Here is a 22,155-nt window from a genome sequence, read left to right on the forward strand (position 1 = left end):
TATCTGTAGGAACTACAACAAGAGAATCTTTTTGCACCTGGATATACATCTTGGATTCCAATTCTTAGCTTTTCCAGGGAGGATAGGGGAGTTAGCTGTAGCTTCATCCTATTTATGGGGCCCTCGTGCCCTCTACTTATTTTACTTCTGTGTGGGGTAGTATTAAAGGGCAAACACAACACCTCGACTGGGAAAATTTGGGGGGTATGTATTTATCTTAAATCATATATATATATATGAGTTTGTTGACAGTTGGAATAACAATTTCTATTAAGCAACATGCTCTGGGGAAAAGGTTATGAAAAAAAGAACTTTTTAAATTTAGAACACAGTGAATAAATATGTTCGTGCAATACATAGTATGAATGAAAATTCTCAGTTTTGGTTAGATATTTAAAAATGAAAAAATCCAAGAACCAGAGCCTCTGAACTCAACCTCATTTTAATAACAAGAAAAGCCATGCCCAGCCAGCATGGCTCAGTGGTTGGGCATCGACCTATGAATCAGGAGATCACAGTTTGATTCCTGGTCAGGGCATATGCCCAGGTTGTGGGCTCAATCCCAGTGTGGGGTGTGACAAGGCAGCTGATCAATGATTTTCTCATTATTGATGTTTCTATCTCTCTCTCCCTCTCTTTTCTTCTCTGAAATCAATAACAAATATTTTTTTAAAAATAAAAAGAAAAGCCAAATAATAAGGTTCTGTGGAGTTTGAAGAGGACCTTAGCAAAGGGAAAAAAAAGAAGAAAACACGATGACTAAGTAGAACCTGTGAGGCTTTATGTTCATGGTTTTTATTTTAAATAAATATTATAACATCTTAATCTATATTTAGATTGGAATAGCATAAGATTAATAAATTTATCTGCAGATTGACAGCTTGATGAGCTTTATTCTACAAGTGACTGGGAACCAGGATGGAAGCTCTTATATCTGATATGCTAGTTATAGCTATATCTACACTAATAAAAGAGAAAAATGGTAATTGGCGTATGGCGATACCTTTTTCATTGGCTAATCAGGGCTATATGCAAATTAACTGCCAACTAAGATTGGCAGTTAACTGCCAACAAGATGGCGGCTAATTTGCATATGTAGGCACAATGCAGGGAGGCGAAAGGGAAAGCAGGAAGAAGCCCCCTGCCACTGACAGTGATCAGAAACCCAGGGGGGAGCTAAGAGCTAGGGGGCAGGGCAAAGGCGGCCCTGGGGCCGCCTTTGCCCTGCCCCCCAGCCATGATCCGAGAATCAGGCGCCTTTGCCGCCCTGGCCAGTGATAGCAGGAAGTAGGGGTGGAGCCAGCGATGGGAGCTGGGCACGGTCGAAGCTGGCAGTCCCAGGAGCTAGGGGTCCCTTGCCTGGGCCCAAAGCGAAGCCCACGATCGCAGCGCCCCCCGCTGTCACTGCAGGTCCCCGCTGCCTGGGCCGGACGCCTAGGCCAGAGGCGTTAGGCCTGGGCAGGGGCGGAGCCTGCAACCGCGGGGAGCTGGGGGTCCCCTGCCCAGGCCTGACACCTCTGCCGGAGGCCTCAGGCCTGGTCAAGGGGCCAATCCGGTGATAGGTGATCGGAGGGTGATGAGGGTCAACTCCTCTGGCTGAGGCATCAGGCCTGGGTGGGGGGCGGAGCCGGGGACTGGGGGGATATGATGGTCCCCTTGCCCAGGCCTGAAGCCTGGGTCAGAGGCATCAGGCTTGGGCGGGGGTGGAGCAAGCGATCAGAGGGAGATGGGGGTCCCCTGCCCAGGCATGATTCCTGGGCCAGAGGCCTCAGGCCTGGGCGGGGGCCAGAGCCAATGATGGGGGGAGATGGGGGTCCCCTGTCCAAGCCTGACACCTCTGGTGGAGGCGTCAGGCCTGGGCAAGGGGCCGATCAGGCAATCGGAGGGTGATGGGGGTCAACGCCTGAGGGCTCCCAGTATGTGAGAGGGGGCAGGCTGGGCTGAGGGACACTCCTCCCCCCCACCCAGTGCACGAATTTCGTGCACCGGGCCCCTAGTATGCTTTATAAAAACTTAATGAATTAAAACACAACATGACACCTGAAATGCTTTTGAATATGAGAATAAAGTCTGAACTCTTCTCAAGAGCTTAAAGGCTTGGAACATACTACTTTCCCAATGGGAGTATGTTATCAGTAAGGGCCCTACAATTCATTTAATATAAATAATTGAATAAGTATTAAAAAGAACCACATTGATAAAAACATTTTTTCCCCAAGAGGATAAATGAACAGATCAGTACAGTTTATAAAAGTTATGGTTTTATTTTATCCTAAGCTCTCTGAGCTGCTTTTTATGTTAACACTAGTCCAATGCAAGTGTTCCTACACTTCAGGTTTTATAAAAGGCTTTGTCCCTTTTATTACAAATAAAATGGAAACAAATATAAAAAAATAAAATATTGTGAGTGATTCTCACACATGGAGTAACACTTGATGAAACTAAGTATGTTTTCAAATGCAGATTGGTTTTCTTTTTACTCCTTCCTCCCTTCCTTCCTTCTACCTTCCTCCCTCCCTCCCTCCCTCCCTCCCTCCCTCCCTCTTTTCCTCCCTCCCTCCCTTCCTTTTTTCCTTCCTTCTTTCCCCTTTTTCTGTATTTCTTTTCTTCCTTCTTTTTGTTTGTTCTTTCTTTCTTTCTTTCTTTCTTCCATTCTTCCTTTCCTTCTTTCTTCCTTTCTTGGGTCATTGATAGAACTTTCAGTCTGCATGTAAGTATTCAGTACCTAGCTGGGAGAGATGGCTATTTAAGGGCAAATATTTCTCCTGGTGGAGGCAGGGAGAAGGTACAGTGCATTTGTATATTTGTCCAAAGCTAAAACACAAAGGTCATGAAGTCACACTGGCCTTTCCTCTAATCTCCTAACCTCAGTTCTGCTTTAGAAAAGCATACCTGCTACAGAGGGCTCACCCTGTTAGCAGTGACTAAGCAATGTGCTTCCTTTTGCTTGAATGGGAATGCATGCAATGAGAAGAACCCAGCCCAGCCTGCTGGCCTCCCCTATATGACTGGTCATCAGGAATTATCAAGACGAGATGTTTTCCATCCTTTCTACAAATTATATTCAAACACGAGTTTACAAAGTTATGTGGCCTCCTGCCATGTTTCGTAGTTGTTTATTCGGGTGTGGTGAGTCTAGAAACAAAATTAATACCCTTCTCTAATGGAAGGGATAATATAGACTCTTGGTGCCCAAAGTATCTGCTATAAAATTCATGAAAGAGGGATGGCTGATCACCAGCCAGGTCAAGAGGGTCCAGAGAGGCAACGGAGAAGCAGCTGGGATGGGTGTTAGAGGAAAGGGGGAGGGAGGAGAGAGAAAGGCAGTCAGGGAAAACAAACCACCCAAAGGAAGAGAAACGAGTGATTGGCACAGGAAAATGAAGAGGTGTTTGAGAGTAAGCTGAAATTGAAAGATAAGAAAAAGGCATAAAAATAGGAGAAGATAAATAAGGCTAATAGGAGTGATAAAGAAGAAGAGGTGTGTATGAAAAACACAACAACAACGTTGCTAAATAATTCCTCACAGTCTAGATAACTCAGAGGCAGCCTGACTCCTCAGTTAGGGGATGATTCTCTTTCCCACATTCCCCTGTCCCTTGTTAATGTGGCTTCTCAATTGCCAGGTCAAGGGTTCTTCATCCTATTTATGTCTTGGTGCCCTTTGTTTTTTCGTGTTTTTTTTTTAATGAAACATTTTTTTAAAAAAAATATATTTTATTGATTTTTTACAGAGAGGAAGGGAGAGGGAGAGAGAGTGAGAAACATCGATGAGAGAGAAACATCGCTTAGCTGCCTCTTGCACATGTCCCACTGGGGATGTGCCCGCAACCAAGGTACATGCCCTTGACCAGAATCGAACCTGGGACCTTTCAGTCCGCAAGCTGACGCTCTATCCACTGAGCCAAACCGGTGCTGACTCTTGGTGCCTTTTGATGGTCTGACAGGCTGAGGGTCGCCAGAATGATGTGTTTAAATGCATGAAATGAGATATGGAAGATTGTAGTACAAATTTTATTGTGATAACGATATTGAATGTATAAAACAATGTGACCTATTCATGTCTTTATAACAAGATCTAATTGTGGGACCACTGGCTACCATCACTTTGAAGTGGGAATGAGCATACATACTGCTATGAGATCATTGCAGGAACTGTGCTATAATATGAAAATATCTGATTTGTTGATGAAATGGTTGGGGCTGCTGCTGCATTTGAGGTTTGTGGCCTGCATTCATTATACAATGAAATGCTAAATTGTCCCTCAGTGCTCGCAAACAAATTTGTGACAGTTTTCCATTTGAGTTTATGGATCCCTTGAATTCTATTGATAGGTGCCTTGGAGGTCTGCCACCCCAAGGCCCCTGGACTGGGGTGACCATCTAATTTACTATCTACAACTGGAGTAATCTTGAGAATGAAAGGGATCCAAGTTGTTACCCTGAAACAGCAAGTGTGAATCGGGATGGGCCTGGGAAAACTGTGACATAAGTCCTCCTAGCAGCTTGTCCCTCTCTGAGATCTTTCTCACCAGATCATTTTTCACTTCTCTGGCCTAAGGAATTGGATTTCTCTGCCCTGTTCATACAGAGGATGGTTGTGGATACCGAGTGGCATTGGAAGTGGAGAATAGCTTTAGCTGAAAGAAGGTCACATGTCAGGGCCACAGCCAGGCTATGGGATGCCTTTGTAAGAACTGGAAAATGGGCTTCATTGGAGCAGCAGGCTCCGGCTTCTGGCTGGGTGACCATTGACCTGTATTTCAGTTTCCCCCTTGGCCAGATGCCCTGTAAACTTGGCCAATTTCACCTGTAGTGAAGTTCAACTATCACACTATATTGCATTTCAGCCAAAAGTTTTATCTTTTCCTCTAATAAGCTTTTTCAAAGCAGAGGGTCCACAATGGCTTTTAAAGGTTCACTTCCTTTCTCTGCCCACTTCCTCATTATCAAGAACTTGCCTCAGTACAGGCAGGTGGATGGAAAAGGCCAAGATCTAGAGAATTCTTAAATTGGACAATAAGGCCTTGAGTGATAGGGAGGGCACTGTGGCCATGCAGAGTTTCCTAAACAGATGGCTCATATTGTCAGATCCAATGATGGGACCAAAGGCTACATCACTTTGAAGGAGGGATGAGCGTACATATTGCTGTGACATCATTACAGGATATGAAAATACCTGATTTGTATTGTTGATGAAATCATTGGGGCTGTGATTCATTAATAATACTGTGTTGGGGGAGGATGACAGGATGCCCCTGCTCCCAGATATCTCCATGTTTCTATCTGTTCTAATTGGTGAAGTGGAACCTGCTCAGTAGAAAAAAAAAAAAGATCTTTTAAGAAAGCCTTTGACGCAGCAGGGGGAAGGCCAGATCCAAGAACACACTCTCTTTATGTGCATGTAGAGTATTTGACTGGGAACCAGGTGACCTGGTTCTAATTCCAGCTTTGGTTCTAACCAGCTTGATGGCCTTGGGCTGGTTAAATGGATTGCCTCTCCCTCAGTAAGAGGATGATTGGAAGCTAAATGGTTCCTAAAGCCCATTCGGGCTCTATGCTCTGTAATGTCAAAGATGTGTCTGGCATTGTTTTATTTATACTCATATGGTGGCTTCTGTGTTTAAGCTGGTTCAGACCCACTTCTTTGCGTAGGCTGTCCAGCCCTTACATGCCACAGGTGCTACAATGATAGGTGGACACTATGACCCTGAGGGTCTGAGACACCTGGAGCACATGTGGGAGCCTAGAATATAAGGGGATGGGAGTGGGGAGGTGGACGGGAAGATACCTGACAGGTAAAGAGATAGAGTAGGAAAGAAATGGAACCATTGATAAATTTCCTTGCAGCAATCACTGTTACTCAGGAAAGAGGAATAGGGGTTTCTAAAATGTTGACTGTGTATCCATCCTGTGTCTAACTCTTTATAACCATAAATCATGTCACTCCCCATTAACAACTTCCAAATGACTCCTGGTTGCATAGAGGAGGATTAAATCCATGGTATGGTTTAATAGGTCCTTCCTCACCTTGTCCTGCCTGTCACTTCATCTGTCATTTTCCTTGGCATGTCCTGTGCCCTGATGTGTTAGAGCTGGTTAGCATAGGCGATTGTTCATGAGTCTTCTTTCCAACTCTGGTAGCTGGAAAGAGTTTGTTGTTAAAATTTACCATCACGGAGCACTGCCCCCACCTCGCCAGAAGACTTAAAGTTTCTACAATAGAAAGTGCTCCTTCACATCTCTCTCCATTGGGTTTGCCATTCCCCATTCCTGGTGGTTCATCTGTCCCTCCCTCCTTCTCTTTCTCTCTTCTTCTTTCCTTCCTTTCCACCCAATTGTCCATCCACTAGCCATCCACCCATCTATCCAGAGATAGACAGACTCAGTTCTCATTTCTCTTCTGCCACTTAATAGCTGAGTGAGTGACTTGGGGAAATTTTCCTGACCTTTAATATGCCTCCGTTTTCTCTATGTAAAGTGGGTATAATAATAGGTAGTTGAGAGGCTTAAGTGAGTTAATATGTATAAGGTGCTTTGAATGGCATCTGGCACATGAGAAATACGATTTAGTCTTTGTTTTAGGAATTATCACTATATTATGGATTGCTTACCATGTGCCCAGGATTGCATACACTCATGTGATGTGAAAAGAGGTTCAGTAAAACAAGCACAAGAAAATGTTCAAGAGCCTCGAACAAAGCCTGGTTAGTTTTTCCAGAGATATCGAAATTGACTTCATGGAGCCAGGGGCATTTGAACTGAATTGATTGATTACACACACCCACCAAACTGGCAGGACAGACAGAGGCGTCCCAGGAGGAGGGAAGTCATTTGAGCACAGAATTGTGTGTGGCTGAGCATGAGATCAAGGAGGGAGCAGGGGAGCCTTTGATTATATTTGGGTTATCACAAGATCCATGGGGAAGTGAGCTGCAGTGCCCTCTGTTTCTGTTGCTTGTGCCAGTACAGGACAGACCTTTTAATTTTCACCCCCCAAAAGTCAGAAATCCAGATTTTTTATGTGAAAGCTACTAATGTTTAATGGTAGAACTAATTCAATTAACAACAAAGCACATCCACAGGCTCTATTCAGCCCCCTGTGGAGAGTGGAGTCCTAGGTTCCCAAGCTTGGAGAAAGATAAGGTCTACACTACAGCCTGGACTGCGTGGCTCAGTGGTTGAGCATCAATCAGCCTATGAACCAGGAGGTCACCATTCAATTGCAGGTCAGGGCACATGCCCAGGTTTCAGGCTCATTCCCCAGCGTGGGGCGTGCAGGAGGCAGCGGATTAATGAATCTCTGTCATTGTTGATGTTTCTCTCTTTCTCCCTCTCCCTTCTTCTCCTTTATATATATTTAAAGATAAGCTCTACAGTTGGAATTCCTGATTTTGAATATAATTCTGCCATTAGCTGTATGACCACAGGTGAGAGTCCTTACGCTCTCTGAGCCCTAGTTTCCTGCCAAATGGGTATCATATTTCTTGTCCTACATACCATGCTGTGAGGAGCCTTTGGACCATGGAGATAAAAGCTCTTGCAAAGAACCACACAAGCTTTGGAATTATTCGTCAGCCCTACATGCTGTGGCAGAGCCCTACACTTAGTGCAGCCTCAACCCTTATTTGAATCACACCCAAATATTCCCGAATGTCCTCACCTGCCTTTTTAATTTTAACAGTAGATGGGGGAAGAGAAATGTAGGAGTCGTTTTTCCCCTTCCTTCTGCTAAAAACATCACAAGGAGCTTGACATTCCTTTAGGAAGTCTGTATGTCAGAGATTCAGCTAAAAGTTATTGATTGCTCCTGCATGGGTCCAGAATCATGGGGGAAAGGCACACGCTGCCTCTGCGTGGTGTGTCGTTGATTGTTTGAGGTGAGGGGGGATTCTCTGAGAAATCAGCCCGACGTGTTAGTCTAGGTCATGTCAAAATCTGCACCTGCCTTTATGTAATGTCCCCTCTTTTGATCTCTTTCCATTCCAGGCTGGCTTTGATCATGTAGGCTTTTAAGGGAATGATCAGCCTTAGAAGAGTTGAGTTATTTCTAGTTGAGGGGCTGAGCTTGGTGGGTGTTGATGTTCACACAGCTGAGAGATGGCTATGCATCCAGCCTACTCCATCAGACCTGGTTAAAAGCACAGTGTAACTGCAGCTTTGCAAAAACCCAGGCTTGTTCTGATACATTGAGTATCTGTGTCCTTCTGATTTTGTGTTATCTTTATGTGTTTTGTTGGATTGCTTGATTGAACTTGATCCTGAGAAGCTTCAAAGATGCAGGCAGGGCTTGAAGTACAGATACCTGATTTACACAAGAACATCAGTTATGGATTTGGGCCCCACTGCACAGATCTTACCACCTCTGCTTCAGGAACTGACCTGAGCCTCAGAATCTAGTTCATTCTCTTCCTAAGCTCCCTGGGCTCTCAGTATCGAGATATCTGATGCTCCTACAGCTCTCATCCCTTGTTGGTGTCCGGGATCCTGTCCCCCTTATCCACTGCAGGAGCTGAACCACAGAGGAGCAAAGGTCCCACTATTCTGAGATGAATTGGAAACATGTAGGTCTATTGAATTAACATTATAGGTGAAATAGCACTTTTGTTATTAAGGAAGTGTTAGAGCCCTAACTCCTAATGTGATGGTATTTGAAGGAGGGGCCTTTGAAAAGTAATTAGGTTTAAATGAGTTCATGAGGGTGGGGACCTCCTGATGGTATTAGTGCCCTGATAAGAAGAGACCAAAGAGCTTGCTTCCTCTCTTTCTACCTACAAACACAGAGGAAAGGCCATGTGAGGAAACAGCAAGAACATGGCCATCTGCAACCTGAGGAGACTGTCCTCACTAGACATTGCTCTTGCTGGCACCTTGATCTTGGACTTCCAGTCTTAAGAACTGTGAGAAATAAATTCCTGTTCTACCCAATCTATAGTATTCTGTTATGGCAGCCTAGGCTGACTGAGACAGGAAGTTACTATAGGTTAGATTGGGTTCCTAGCCACCTTGTGAAACATCTCTTTGAACAAAAATGTGCCTGTTTTGTACCACTATACCTGATTTTTCACCACCAGCCTTTTACATAATAGGCACTCAGTAGCTACTTGTTGAATGAATGAATGAATACTAATAAATGGAGTGAAAACATCCAATTTATGAACAAACATTTGGAAAACCAATCAAGTGTTAGGGATTTCCTGAAATCATGGTTTGAAATGAAGAGAAATAATTATTTTAAGTATATTGTGTGTGTGTGTGTGTAAATTATATATGTAATATATGTATATGTATAATATGTACATATATGTAAATAAATATACATATGTAAAATCAAGCTTTTAACAGCTTGCACTTTTTTACCAGCTCATCCCACGGAGACGTAATGATAGTAAAATAAATACAGTCAGCAGGGTTTCCTGTTTACCCAGCATGCAAGCAAATAATGCTGGCTGAGTTGGTCTGCTGACTTACCAAAACTTAAGTTTAGCAAATAAAAAAGTACTTTATTTATAGGAGAATCATAGCACCTCAATATTGGAAAGGACTTCTGAGGCACCTTTTCATTTCAAATCCCCGATAGGCAGGTTGCATAAGAAATGAGATTTTTCTGAAAGTATGGTGGTTTTAGGTTTCTTTCTCATCCGTCTAAGAAATCATACAGACTCTACGAGGCATTTGCTCCATGGCTTTGCCATTTGAGAATGGAGAAGCTGTTTCCTCAAGATGCTATTCATCTTTATTCATATCTGGGTGCAGATGAGTTCAGAACGTGTGGGTGTGGGATTTGAAGAATCTGAAGTGCTTAGGTAACAGTTGGCGTGCCAGTTGTATAATGAAGAACATGTATTGACAATATTAAATTGTGGGCTGAATCTTGTTTTTGGTGTTAAAAAAAAAACCCAGAACAAAATTTCTAAAAGCTACAGCCCTGTTTTTATGCCGGGATGTTTCTAAATGTTGGGACAACAGTGCTGAGAAATGCGGGCCTCCAGTATGCATCACTTTCTTCTGCCTCGCCTGATATGTAAACCGTGCATAGCTTGCTTTTTAAGGTGGTAGGTGCTGTGGTGTTTCTAAATCTAGATGCATATTGTAGTCAACTGACAGAGGGAAATAGCTTCAGTAATAATAACAGGTAAGATGTGAGTTCGCTTTTCATATTGAAGCTGGGAGAGTCAGCTGGTTTCTAGAAAAATTGGTGGTAATTTATTAAGTTACTAGGAAGTGACTATTTGCTTTTCAGTCTTCAAACCCTCTGTCATCGTCAACTTCAAGGACTTTTTGCATATGAAATTGTGCACCATGACTTTTAAAAAAACTCATGTTCCTTTCTCTACCTTTGTGTGTGTGTGTGTACTGACAACAGAGGAGGAATACAGAGAAGCCTTCTTTCTACTCAGTTGTGGGTGGAGTGGGAAGTGTGAGCATGACTGTGACCAGTGAGAGGTAACATTTGCAGATTCCACATGCAGCAGGCATCTCTAGCTAAAAACACATGGCTAGTCAGGGTTCCAGATTAGTCATGTAATACCTAGGGCAGGTTTTATTTAACTGCTTTTCCTTTCAGAAGTCTAGAGAAACCTATGTACCCCTTCTTATTTTTAAAAAATTTGTTTACATTAAATGTCAAAATATTTTTAGATGTAAAGTATATAAGATCCTATATTTTTGTAAGTACATAGGATCACAAAAACAACAAAAAAAATACACAAACACACTGATTCTCACAGAAGTTACAATATTTTGCATGGCCTACATCTCTGCCCAATCTGTCAAAAATATTTTTAGAATTTGCTTTTAATAACACACTTCAGTAGTTAACTTACCCATCCGATGTGTTTGAACTTGCCTGATCTAGACTTGTAGCCCACATGCCTCTCACATTTCAAAAGACAATGATAACTAAGGAGAATTAAAAACTCTCATTAGTATTGTTCAGTTTTGCAAAACTGCAACAAATAATTTAAATGGCTGACTTCTTTTCATGAATCCATAAATAATAGACAAGTGCAGACAGGGAAGACCGTAAAGCACTGTAGATGTGGGGGTCACAGTGAGGAGATGCAGCTGCCCCCTTTGTGACCAGATGAGAAGGTAACCAATAATTGCCTCTGTGTATTGTGAGAGTCTATAGTCAGAAGAATGAATTCTAATGCTCTTAAAGTCATGATGTGTATAAATGATATTTCAGGATTTCTGGAACAACTGTGTTGTCATCTTTTTAAAAAGCTGTGAGTTTTACTTGTGACATGATAGGTACTGATAATAGTGTAATCTGTTGCTTGCCTTTAAAATGAAAGGAAATGTCAGATTTCACCCCCCTACCATCCCCTGTTTTTTTTTTGTTGTTGTTAATCCTTACCCGAGGATATTTTTCCATTGATTTTTAGGGAGAGTAGAAGAGAGAGGGAAAGACAGAGAGAAACATGGATGTGAAAGAAACACATTGGTTGGTTGCCTCCCGCACAAGCCCTGACCAGGGCCCGGGCCAGGGACGAGCCTGCAACCAAGGTACGTGCCCTTGACCACAATCAAACCCAGGACCCTTTGGTCCGCAGGCTGACTGACACTCTGTCCACTGAGCCAAACCAGCTAGGGCTCGGATTCCCTTTGGAGATCAATGGAAAAAAATCAGAAAATACACTTCACAGTTGTGGATCCCCTGCATTCTAGCCATGGACACACTGCGGGACTATGGACCCTGAGTTAAAAACCTCTGTTTCAACGTTCAAGTCAACACCTGATAACATGGCAAATTACAACCAAAGCAGCTTTCAGATAGATGAGACCCATAGAAGGGATTATAAAAGAATGCCATTTTCTGTTTGATAATTTATGTGACAAACATGCCAGAATTCTACCTACAGAGTGTGGCTGGCTTCAAAACTGGTCCCTTTGGAGAGAGGGATGCTGTTGACTTTATTCAAAATAGCATTGGGTCTTTTTTCAGAGGCCACAGTGAAATGTTTTGAATATTCTCATCAATGTCAATTCTCAAGTGATTTGGAGTGGGTCAGGTGTTTTTAAATAAGCCAAAGTCATTTGAAGTAAGGCTGCTGAATGAAGAGGGTGATCAAAGTGTGCAAGTACCAGCCTGGGACTTGAAAATCCTAAGGCAAGTTTTTGGAAGGGGCTCACCAGCTGCCCTGAAGGCTGCTCCATAGTGGGTGGAGAGGGAAGGGATGAGACCCTGAAAAGATTGCATTTCCAAATTGATTGTGTCCTTGGAATCAGCCTATAGTCCTCTGACGGGTCCTCATTTCCCTCCATTCAGTAACATTCCAAGATAATTTCAAAATATTCAGTGACAACATTTGATCGTCACTTTCTTCACGTTCTTCAGTAGAACTTTCCAATAGAAATGTAATGCTAGTTACTCGTGTAATTTAAAAATTTCCAATAGCCACGTGAGACATATATAATGAAAAAGATGAAATTAATTTTAGTAATATATTTTACTTAACCCCACATATCCAAGATTATCACTTTAACATATAGTCAAATTGAAATTTATTGAATTATTTTCTCATCTGAGTCTTTGAAATCCAGTGTGTGTTTTATACTGATAGCACATGGAACAGAGGGCTGAATTTTCATCAGAAACACTTGACCTGTATTTAGAATTCATTAAATTTACAGTTGAAAAAGCAGACTTACATAGCCAAGTTGTTTCAACTATACGTAAACATTTTCCAGTTACTGAATCGAGTATTCGTTTTTAGATTTAAATTTAAATTATTCACAAAGTTAAACGTTTAGCTCGTCAGTGTCACTAGCCCCATTTCAAGTGCTCAGTAGGGACATGTGCCTAGCAGTTACTGAATGGGGTGGTGCAGGTCTGGATTATATGAGAGAACAACTGGAGCGGGATCCATAGGCACAGTGGAGATCATTAAACTCTCTGGAAAAATTAGGAGGGATGCTTATCTTCCAGCTTTTTGTCCTTTCTATGAATCAGTTGTTAGTTTGTCAATTCAGTATTTTTCCAAACATTTAGGGTCCTTTTATATGACCCCCTAAAGGGCCTTTCCTTGAATATGTTCATCATTTACATTCAGGGCCACCATGTGGTCTCTGCTTTGTAGATGGAAGGTTCAGGGATGAGTTTAGATGATCAGATGAAGATAGGAAGTTAATGCCCCTGCCCCGGGTTCTTTTGATGAAGCAGTTAAACCAGAGGAGTCAAGTTTCCTGACCCTCAGCCCACTGGACACCCACCACTCTCGAAGCATCTCAGATTCTGAAGATTTGGGTGGGACCCGGGACACTGCATTTTTATCAAGTCTTCCTTGCTTTCCCTATCTCCCTCTACCAAGGGATTCAGAACAGCCCAGTTAAAAGTCACTACCCTAAGCAGCCCTTCTTCCATGATATTCTTTGTGCTCATGGTTCATAAGGTGTGTTTCCAGGATCCACTTCATCAGAATACTGTGTCTTGTTAAACTGAAGAGTTCTAGACTCTGCCCAAAACCAGCTAAATCAGAATATCTGACATACCCCATATTCACAGAATAGCTGTGGCACTAGGAATCTGCACTTTAACAAGCTTTCTAGTAAGTCTTATGCCCAGTAGACTTTAAAAGCTGTAGGCTCTATGCAGACCCTCCAGCTTAGAAAAATGGAATTTTTCAACCCCACCCTTTCTCATCCACCCTCTTTCCCCATGTCTGACACTTAGAAATCCACAGTGCCGCATGTATTCTGCCTCCCCTGTGTTCAGGTCCTTTAACAAGCAGGCATTTGTTCCAGAAAATGGGGATACGGAGATATAGATTATGAGATCCTGTCTCTGATCTCAGAGAGTTTTCAGACATAGGAGGGAGCTGTATCTGTGGAAAAGGCATTACAGGTGGAGAGTTACATGTATGTGCTACGCGCAGCGTGGACACAAGGAAGACAAGGGTCATATCCACCTGGATTGTGAGTTTGTGATAATGGTTTTAAAGGGCTTTTGAGACCCTGGGTTGATTTAGGAAAGATAAAATTTATATCCCAACCCTGATTAGGTTGCTCAGTTTGTTAGAGCATTGTCCTGATACACCAAGATTTCAGGTTAATCCCCATTCAGAGCATGTACAAGAATCAATCTATGAATTCATAAATAAGTAGAACAACAAATCAATCTCTCTCTCTCTCTCTCTCTCTCTCTCTCTCTCCCTCCCTCCCTCCCCCCCTCCCTCCCTCCCTCCCCCCTTTCTCTTAAAACTAAAGTAAAATAGGTATTCCATTAGACAGGAGGGGAAAGACCCCCCCTGGAGACTTGGTATGAATTAGGTTGTGCACAGGGAAGCGGGCTTGTTATGAATGATGTGGAATAATGGATTTACTGTAGGGATCAGACCTTGCAGAGTTGTGGGGAACAGCTTGAGCTGCAGAGGTCTGGCAGGGCTCAGGTGGAGGAGCAGAGAAAACTCACCGAGCAAGGATCATGAAGGGAGCTGATGAGGAGGTTGGCAAAAGGCATCGCCTCTGCTGCTGGTGGTGGACCTGAGGTTGCCCATAGGGCTGACATGAGAGGAAACAGCATGGGGATTGGAATGAACTGGTCTGAGCATCTGAAGTTGTGGATGGAGTTCCTGGTTTGCCACCAACTGGCAGTGTGATCTTGGACAACTCGCTTACTGTTTCTGCGTCTCTATCTCCTCCTGGGAAATGTAGAGGGTGTGAAAGACCAGGAATCCTATGATCCAGTATGCATATTTTACAGCCATAAAGAGTGATCTTCCATCAGTGTCAGAGTTTGCCTGACAAGCCTTTTCCTGAGCCTCGTTTTCAGTCTTGCTGGTTAAGGGTTTGGGAAATGAATGGAGAAGCAATCAATCTGAATCAGGAGACTATAGATAGACGCTCAGTCTCTCAGGAGCTGCAGGTCTTGTCATTTGTTTGGATGCTATCCCCAGCTTGGCCTGCCAACCGTGGCACCTTCTTGTTCCCTTAGTTCTTGAAAAGGCAGGCTTTTCTGCCAACTCTATCTACATGCACATAAACACACACACACACACACACACACACACACACACACACCAATTTGATTACACTCTACTCAGAGTTTCCCTAAGTACTCCATTATGGTATGGGAGGTAGTTTTAGATACACACAAATATTTTTTTGATATTTATGTATACTTTGATAGGCATTAGAAATATACACTAAGCATAGCAAAACCACTAATATAAATATTATTTCTTAGGTTAAGAAATAATTTAAATAAGTCAATTGAATTAAATGATTGCATTAATGTTAATACCGGCAGAATTTGGATGCAACAAAATTCTTGAAGGGAGCATGTGAGTGACTAACATGTGGGAAGCACTAACTTAATTGTATTTTGAAGATTTTAACCAATTCAGAAAAGGTCTTATCAAGTGCTATCTGAAACATATGCCAGAAGTGTTTTATTCCTCATTGTTTTGGCATTTCAGCCTGAAAATTCCTTTAGGAAATCTGAGTTATTTCACATTCACTTCATATTGGTCATGTTAGGTACTTTAAATGTGAGACTTTAATCAGATATAGTTAGGAGAAATAATCAGGCCAATTAAAATGAAGGGAAATTCTGTAAAACAACTGGACTCTATAAAAATCTCTATGTCATAAAAGACCAAAACAAATAAAAACAAACAAAGCCCAAAAGACCATGTCTGGGGAACCATTCTAAACAAAAGGAAACTAAAAAGATATGACAATCCTATATAATAAAAGTCTAATATGCAAATTGACCGAACGGCAGAACAACTGGTCACTATGACATGCACTGACCACCAGGGGGCAGATGCTCAACACAGGAGCTGCCCCCAGCCCACAGGCCCCAGGCTGACAGTAGCCCCACAGCGGGAGGCAATCAGTGGTGGTGGCGGCAGGTGGGGTCAGGGAACAGGCAGCACCAGGCTGACCAAAGTGGGTGCCCTCCCCCCATCACCCTGCCAGTTGCCCCACAGATCGGCCCTGATCACGAGCCACGCCTGGGGACCCTACCCATGTATGAATTTTGTGCACTGGGCCTCTAGTTAAATGTAATGTATGGTCCTTAATTGGACCCTGGATAAAAAATAAATTATAAAGGACACTTGGATATACTTAAGGAAATTTGAAAACCAACTTTGTATTAGAATATAGTATACTTCTAAATATTAAATTTTCTGAATATGATAATTATAGTATGAGGGAATAATCTTGTTGAGATATTTAGGGATGAAATACATCAATATCTGCAACTAACTCTCAGTTTAAGCCAAAGTATATATACATCCACATATACTCACTTGCACATATAATGCCCATATACACACACAGATATATACATGTACATAACACACATATGCACATACATATACACAGATGCATAAACATATGTGCTCACATTTAAACATATGCCATAGATGTGTGTACATGGAGAGGGAAAGCAAATGTGACAGAATATTAACAGTTGGTTAATCTGAATGTTCACTGTGCAATTCTTGCACCTTTTCTGTAGACTTAGACTTCAAATTTTTCAAAATAAAAAGCTGCAAGAAAATATTAGACTTTTTGAGATAAGTCACAGAGGTAATCTAAGAATTTCACTGTATAAATCAAGAATTAGGTGTTCAGGAATCGGATAACACTTTTTAAAAAATTCTATATAATAAAAGCCTAATATGCAAATTGACCAAACGACCAGTGGAACGACTGGTCACTATTACATGCACTGACCACCAGGGGGCAGACGCTCAGTGCAGGAGCTGCCCCCAGCCTGCAGGCCCCAGGCCAGCCAATGCAGGTGCCAGTGGGGGCTCTCCTATCGCCCCACCAGTTGCCCCACAGATGGGCCCTGATCGCTGGCCAGGCGTAGGGACCCTACCTGTGCACAAATTTCATGTACTGAGCCTCTAGTTATTATTATTTTTATTGCTCACCTCACCCTATTTTTAAATTTTTGTTGTTTTTATTTTACCCATCTCCCCTTCCACTTCGCCTACCATGAGATTGTTTTCTTAGCTTTGGATCTGTTTCTATTTTGTTTATTCATCATTTTTTACATTCCACATGTAAGTGAGATCATGCAATATTTATCTTTTTTTGTCTGACTATTTCACTTAGCATATCATCTAGGTTCATCCATTGCAAATAGCAAGATTTTTTATTACTGAATAATAATCCATTGTATATGTGTTCCACCTCTTCTTTATCCATTCATCTATCAGTGGACACCTAGGGTTGCTTCCATATCTTGGCTTATGTGAATAATGCTGCAATGAATATAAGGGGCCATATGTCTTTTTGAATTAGTATTTTTGTTTTCTTTGGGTAAATACCACCCAGAAGTGGAATTGCTGGCATGAATGGTAGCTCTATTTTTAGTTGTTTGATGAATTCTCCATACTATTTTCCATATTGGCTGCACCAATTTTCAATTGATTTGCATTTCTCTGATGATTAGTGATGGTAAGCCTCTTCATATATCTGTTGACCATTTGTATGTACTCTTTAGAAAAATCTCTATTCCATCCTCTGCCCATTTTTTAATTGGGTTGCTTGTTTTTTGTTGTTAAGTTATAGGAATTTCTTATATATTTTGGATATTAACCCTTTATCAGATTATTATTTGCAAACATCTTCTCCCACTCAGTAGGCTGTCTTTTGGTTTTGTCGATGGTTTGGGATGACGTTTTTCTTGAGCCCACTAAGGAGCATGCTTACATTGGTGCAGAGTCCCACAACAGCTCCACAGCTATTCCTCCACTAAAATTCCCTCCACCAACCAAGTAACGATTAGACATAAAGCGGGCCTCTGGGCAGCAGACCCGAAGATGAACAGTTCATGGTGACTTCCTGGATTCTAGCTTGCATAGGCCTGTCTATTACAGCCGATAAAACAATACGATTATAGAATAGCCTCTGCTCTAGTATAATAAAATGTTTGTGAATTCAAAAGTCCTTCAATAACTATTTATTGAGTGTCTACTATCATCCAGGTATTGTTCCTAGGGCAGAGGAAGATGGTTAAGATCTACTTCTTCTGGAGATTACGTTCTTGAGTGGGAGGGACAGAAGTAGCCAAGCAAGTACTGAGATGAATCAGGTGATATAAAAAATTGCCAAGTCTTATAAAGAAAAAGAAAGTATGAGAATAACGTGACAGGGAGTGATGAAGCAGGGTGTTGTGGAAAGCTTCTCTGAGGAGCTGATGGATCATTAATATCACAAGGAAGAGCTATTTTGCTTTAAATGTCTCTGCTGTTTATTCCTAATTAACACAGCCTTTGAGCTTGCCTCTGATGTCAGGGTCTAGAATCTTCTGAAGCTTGACTGTTCTGCTGGACTGCCTCCGGGTCAGTGTGTCTGGTGTATTTCACACCAAGCGACTACAGGGTGGGGCCGACGCACAAGTGTGCTCTCGTTCCCCTGTGCTCTTGTTGACGAATGCAGGTGTTCTCTGTGTACTTCTCATCTTTATGATGGACTTTTAAGGAAGTTTAATTCACAAACCACGCAAAGCTCATCATTTGCTCCTACTGACACACGGTGATGAAAGTGAGTTATTGTTCCTGAATAATGCTGCAAGGAAGCCTTCCAACCAGCAATTTTCAATAATGCCACATTGGCACCCCTCTGAATTACTATCTGCTTTGGCTAATTCAATATGACAGGTTTCTAAAGCAATTTGAGTTCATGTGAAAGCAGTGAGAGAGAGTATTCAAACTTACTTAAAGGAGGGCGTGTGGAAGGAACTTATATTGCAATCTCCTGTAACACAGATCGAGATTTACTTGGATTCATTTCCTGGAGACATTCAATATATTTTATCTTTTTCTTTTTCAATCACCTTTTCAGTTACATCTGATAATTATATTCTATCGGCCGTGCTTCAGTTTACCCCAGAGTATAGAATCCATCAGCTGATTCTCTGGCTCAGAGGCCAGTATTACTTAGCATGAGAGAAATTCCAGTTTTTAAAAAGGAGGTCAACATATGCCCCACATATAAAAATCACTCAGGAAATAGGCCGGCAGGTAAAAAGGAACTATGTAGGATTCTGAATATCAATGTTCCTTCTCTTCCCCTGTTTCCACCTGGCTGAACCAAAGCTGGCTTTCCAGATGGCAAGGTGTGGGCCAGGCAGCGTGGTATTGGTATAAATGAAAGGATTTGGAGTCAGAGAACCTGGTTGCAGTCCCAGCCGTGCCACCTATGACTGTGAACTTGGCTCAAGGCCTGGCTCATTGTAAACATTCAACAAATATGAGCCCCATTTCCTCCTCCTCCATCTTCTTTGCCTTACCATTCTGTCCCTCAGCTCCCATCAGGCATGTTGCCCTTCTTTCTGTCTGTAGAACATGCCACGCATATTCCTGCTTCAAAGCTGCTGTACTTGCACTTCCTTCTGCTGGATATGTCCCTCCCACAGATCACCCCATGGCTTTCTACTCACTTTTAGTTCTCATCTCAAATGCCACCACTAAGAGCAGCCTTCCCACGCTTGGTCACTCTCTAACATATTACCCTGATGGGTTTTCTTCATGGCTCCTCTCACTGTCTTTTGTTACCTTGATAATTTATTTGTTTGTTTGTATTATCTTTCTCCCAGTTTCCACCCTGAGCTCTGTGGGAGCAGAGTCTTGACTATTGTGGGTATACCAACACTGGTGCATATTAGGTGCTCAATAAATATTAGTTGCATGGAAGTTATTGGGACCTCCCTGAGAGATGGAAGAGCCTTGCGTGGCTCTTCTGAAGGTCAGATGATGCAGATCTCAGGGAGTCATTTGGAAATTATCAAACACTTATTATTAAGTCTTCTCCACCTCATCCATGAAGCACCTCTTCCCATCACCCCAGGCTGAAGTGCCCTTTTCATATCCTTGGCAGCTTTTTCTGTAAAGGTCTCGCTTTTCTGACACGTAATTTAACTCCTGATACCTTTCATTGACAGGTGTTCCAAATGAAACTCGGAAGAATTTAAAGCAAGATGAAAGATGTTCCAGCTTGGAAATTGGTACTCAGCCTACAGTTTAGAGATGTAAGTACACAGAGCAGGCAGCATTTACACAATGCCCAGCAGCAGAGGGAGACCGTATTGAGAATGCAAGGTACACACAGCCTCCCTGTGCCAAGTTAGGCCTAAAGAAAACAGTATCATATGCCTGGTTTGGGGGAGGGAGGACATAAATGCAGAGGGTTCTGCTTGGCAGCAGGCACGCTGGTGCCAAGGCCACGGCCACGGCCCATTTCTGTTCCTTGTGTTCTTTCAAGACAGCAGCTCTGTGATGGAGGAGGACAGTGCTGATAATGAGTTGCCGGGGACATCTTGCCCGTGGAAAGTAGAAGGATTCTTTTTTTTTTTTTTTAATCTACCTACCTTTGTGGAAAAATTTCAACCTTTACTATTTATAACCTTTTCCGTCTTCAATCAACATGTAGTATGTTGGCTTTGAAACAGCTTGATTTAAACTGTGGAGAAAAGGAAGGGGAGTTTTCAGAAATCTCAATCCATTATTCATGATGTTTAGAAAGATGTGTGGTTTTCTGTTTTTTCACAAGTGAGAAAATCATCCTGATAGAAGCTGAATCAGGTAGCAAATTGTGTTGATTTCAGAGGGTGAAACCCCTTCCTCGCTCCCACCTTGCAGACACAATACTGTATTCAAGGGCCCTGTGCCTTTTCCCCTCCCCATCTCAGTTTTTCCAGGAAAGGGGTCATTTAATGGTCAGTGGAACTTGACATTTCTAGTTTAAGAAAATGTAACCACATTTTGAATTTGGGGACAATTACTTCACCCATGGATCTCAAAATGCATCATACCCCTCTATTTTGAAGTATAAAAATTTTGGTAAACTGACTCAAAAAAAAGGAGAGTGCACATCCGACCTGCTTTCTCCTCTCCCTGTCTCAGAGGGGCAGAATCCTGCCCAAACCTCCCAGGACCTGGGCTTTCATGGATAAACACCCAAGAGAAACCTTATAAAAATGCTCAGATCTACTGAAAAAAGAAGTATATAGCACAGGATTTTGATGCCAAATGTTTTAATTATATATTTTTTTTATTTGTGTGACTTAAAGAATGAACAATTGAAACATCAAATTTGTAATATGGGCTATACTTTAAAATGATGAATTACACTGTGTATATTCTCTTAAACTCACATTTCTCCCTTTAGGCAACTCAAAAATAAGAACTGGCAATTTTTATTCTTTTGGAGAACTGAAGATTTCTTGTAAGGAGTTTTGTTTAAAGAGGAGTGGTGAATAAGTCAGCACAGGAGAAATCACAAATTAAATCCAGCCCCAAATACAGCTCATTCAGAGGATTCAAGCAAACCTCTTTTGTTATTTATTTTTGAAGCTCCTTATGTTTTTTAAAAAACAATTAGAAATAGAAAGTAGATCTTAAAGGGGTCCAAGGGTTTCATATTGTATCATCTAACTCAAGGCCAGGCTGCCCCAGGTAGGACCAACCACTAGACAGAATTTCCTTGAAACATCACATGAGTGATTCTTTCCCTTGCTGGCATGTTTTTGAGGATGAAAAGCTTCCACTGGCCTTTGTGAAGAAACGAACATTTGAGCTCCAAGGTTCAAAGAGAATGCTTTGCCCCTCTGACTTCTCTGGGCTGTTTCTTTGGAAACTTCAGTTCAGAACATTTCGTCTTTAGTTCAGAACACCACAAGAACAAGTAAAGAGAATTTTTCTAGATGCCCGTTATATGACAGTTTTCTCCAGGTCCTTTTCACATATTCCCCATATTTAAAAAAATTAAACTCTGAGTTTTAATTTTATGGGTTTTGACCTAAGGTCTTATATTCCCATTCTATTTGAAGGAGAATTCCCTCAGTTTAGGTTTCTATCAGTTTATGCCTGTTCTCAGATTTGCTTGTTCTTCACCTTCTTCCTCTACCTCAGGCCTTACTTCAGAGTACCACCAGATTCATTTTCCCAAAATGCCACTTTGAGTTGGTAACTTCCTTGCTTAACGTACTTGGTGACTCTCAGCTATTGATTAAGTCATATTCCTTAACCTGGCATTCAAGGCCAACCACGACCTCCTTCTCCTTCTCCTAATACATTTCATGGTGGGATTCAAGGCCAACCATAGCCTCCGCCTTCTCCTAATATTTTTCATCTTGCATCTCAGTGCTCATGCTGGATGTCATACACACTACTGATGGTCTTAGCA

The 22,155-nt window shown here is 42.0% G+C and overlaps 1 protein-coding gene across 1 annotated transcript in view; it reads left to right on the plus strand.

Annotated features, from left to right (window-relative positions):
• LRRC3B (leucine rich repeat containing 3B) overlaps nt 1-22,155 on the plus strand; it is a 78,639-nt gene that overhangs the window by 5,039 nt on the left and 51,445 nt on the right. The window contains exon 2 of the mRNA XM_081106225.1: nt 19,913-19,999. The gene's annotated coding sequence lies outside the window, so the exon portion shown is untranslated. The remainder of the gene's footprint in view (nt 1-19,912; nt 20,000-22,155) is intronic.

This window comes from Myotis nattereri (assembly GCF_964212035.1).
Source record: "Myotis nattereri genome assembly, chromosome: 14".
NCBI classification, from domain to species: domain Eukaryota; kingdom Metazoa; phylum Chordata; class Mammalia; order Chiroptera; family Vespertilionidae; genus Myotis; species Myotis nattereri.